Source organism: Mus caroli, chromosome 5, assembly GCF_900094665.2.
Source record: "Mus caroli chromosome 5, CAROLI_EIJ_v1.1, whole genome shotgun sequence".
Taxonomy (NCBI): domain Eukaryota; kingdom Metazoa; phylum Chordata; class Mammalia; order Rodentia; family Muridae; genus Mus; species Mus caroli.
Genome location: NC_034574.1, coordinates 73605281 through 73608309, shown reverse-complemented (window position 1 = coordinate 73608309; position 3029 = coordinate 73605281). Strand labels below are relative to the sequence as shown.

The window sequence follows — 3029 nt, the reverse complement described above, 5'->3', positions numbered from 1 at the left end:
CTAGTCTGTCCATAAAAAAAAATATTACTCTATTTGCTAGAATTGATAGGTGTGGTACATTTATAAGAGCAAAGAGAAAAATAGTAACAAGAATGTTTTATATGAATGTATTAATCTATCAAAAACTATCTTAAATAATAAAAATGCCTTTTTAATATTGTCTTTTCTTTTTTATTAATTTACTCTTCTCTCACATATTACATCCAGACCATAATTTCCTCTCTCAACTCCCACTATTCTAATTTCTTTATAAAGGCATATAGTGCTATGCACATATTGCTTTCCTAGCACACATTTGTGTGTGTGTGTGTGTGCGAACTTCTCTTCATAAAAATATGGAGTACATTCCAAATTCATGTGTCAACCTTGTGCAGCAGCCACACAAACCTTCTCTGTATTGTTTAAATTTTAGTGTATATGCTGCTGAAGTAAGCAGGTCTTTGTTTTTAGATGTAATAATGTTACACTTTTTTCTTCTGATACATATTTCTATGATAAATTATATTAATAAGTATCTGATATGAATTCATCCCATTTTTTCAAAGTTATCTTAGAGTCTTAGCCACTTAATGTTCAGTTTAATTAGGTAAAATTAAATTTAGGATTTATAAGATAGATTAATAAGTTAAATCAGTCTTATTTTCTTGTGTTTTAGGAAATGACAAATTTCCTCATATAATAACATTTTATATGCTATAAAATATCGTGATTGCAATCAGCATAATTAATTTTTTTATTATTTGCATAAGCCTCACTTGTATGTCTACATTTCAGAGTTCATACATCATTTGTATAAATATTGTCATAACAGATTTAACATTTCATTGGTTTGGGAATCAATTATGTCGATTTCAACTTTCCTAAAAATTAATAAAGTTGGTGAAAATGTCTAAATTCATATTCAAATAATTTAATAATTGTTTTTAATTTCTTTCTGTCACATTTATCAGTAAACTAGCTTGGTAAAATTCAGAATTTTATGTTTAGATAATATACAATATTCTTAGCATTATATGCTATATATATATATATATATACACACACACATATATATATATATACATACATATGTATATATATATATACATTTGTCTGTCCTATAATATTTATTGTATGATATATTTATATTTGTTTCATTATAAGACATATATATCCTGTATAACCTAACTTATAAACACAATTTGTATATATGATATATACTTATAAATACTCAAATAACAATATAAATATAAATAGACATTCTATTGTTATATTTCATTCATAAGTTATTGTTTGCTTTATCCTCTTGAGGATATTTAAATAAAAATGTCACCAATAAGCCTATTTATTTGAGTCCTTAGTCCTTAGGGAGTATCACTCTTTGAGAGAAGTTAAGGGGTATGTCTTTGGGTTTGGTTTTAAAGTTTTAATTTCAATTAAACGTCTAGGCTTAGCTCCCCTCTTAGCCTGAAGATCTTAATGTAGCTCTTAGCTACCACAATAGTGTTCTGTGTGCCCTCATGAGCCTAAAGATAATGTACTAAATTTCTGAGGTGTAAGCAAATATCCACTTAATTCTTTCTTTTGTAAGAACTGACTTAGTTATAATGACTCTTTGCAGAAATAGTACACTGGCTAAGATGCCTATTAAAGTAACTTTGTTTTGCACTGCTCAAATGTTATTTTTTCTGAGTGCACTGAGACCACATGTATATTGTGTTATCATCCTTATTACTAAAGTTCTGTGACACTTTAATACTGTGCACCTTACTATAGGTAATAGTAAATAAAGATAAAACATCTGAGGATATTTTTCATATTTTACATTTAAGACATTAACAATAAATGTCTCTTCCATGATTTTAATCTTGTTCTATTAGCTATCTTTATGATAACGAATTCATAGAAAATTAAACTCTTCTTTCAGGATACTAGAGTTCTTTTTCAATTTTCATTATGGGCATGTGTCTTTCTCTCTTTCTCATTCTGTCTCTGATTCCCCATCTCTTTCTCTTTCTCTGACTCTGTCTGTCTCTATCTCTGTGTCTCTGTGTCTGTCTCTCTCTGTCTCTCTCTGTATCTGTGTCTCTATCTCTCTATATATCTCTCTGTCTCTCTGTCTCTGTCTGTCTTGGTGTCTCTCTCTCTCTCTCTCTTTCTCTCTCTCTCTCTCTGTGAGTGTGTGTGTGTATGCAGGTATATGAGCAAGCCCATGTGGGTACCCAGAAAGATAGGATAATGTTAGAAGCCCTGGTACTAGAGATATGGGCAGTTTTGAGTTGAAAATAAGTAAGAATGTCTAGAATATCAGATGAATTAACTTGTATGTATATGCAAGACAAATAACGCTCTGAGATACAATTTTACTTAATATAATCCTGTAACATTTTAATCAATTATATGCATGGGTTTATATGTTCAGAGTTGTAGAAGTAGTGATTTAACATTAAGTTGATTCTGAATGAGCCAAATGAAAGCTCAAAAGGTATTATTACTATTACTTGACAAGAGAGCCTTGCATTAAAAAATTTTTTTAAAATTATGGTGTAAAATTTTGTAAAACTCTATGAAATCATATCCCCTAAGAATTTAGCAGTATGGGCATCATTGGGAGGGGATTATTCCATGAGGGTCTAATCTTCATGGATGGAGTAAATGTCCTTAACAAATAGGCATAGAACAGCTTACTGGCCATTTCTATCATGTAGGACACAGAGAAACTGAAGAGTGAACCAAGAAATAGGCCCTCAGCAAACTGAGACTATCTTGGTTTATTAACCTTGGAGTGCACATTCTTTGCACAACTGTAAGAATGGCACTTTTACTTTTTAAAGCTACACCTTCAATGGGAGTTTGTTGTCGCCATACCTACGGACTGAGGCAGGTCTCTGAAGGCATCAACACTACTGTCAAATGCACTCAGAACAACAGTTTCACAAAGTAAACTGGGTTCTTAATAATTTACTTTAAATTAATAAATTATTTTAAATTAAAATTACTTTTTTTTTTTTTTTTTTTTTTTTTTTTTTTTTTTTTTTTTTTTTTTTTTT

The 3029-nt window shown here is 29.7% G+C and overlaps 1 non-coding gene across 1 annotated transcript; it reads right to left on the bottom strand.

Moving 5' to 3' along the window:
- Positions 1 to 329: 329 nt before the first annotated feature.
- On the bottom strand, positions 330 to 436 carry LOC115031146. Its single transcript, XR_003836771.1, has one exon. It is a non-coding gene; the product is annotated as a U6 spliceosomal RNA (small nuclear RNA).
- Between the last annotated feature and the right edge of the window lie 2593 nt (positions 437 to 3029).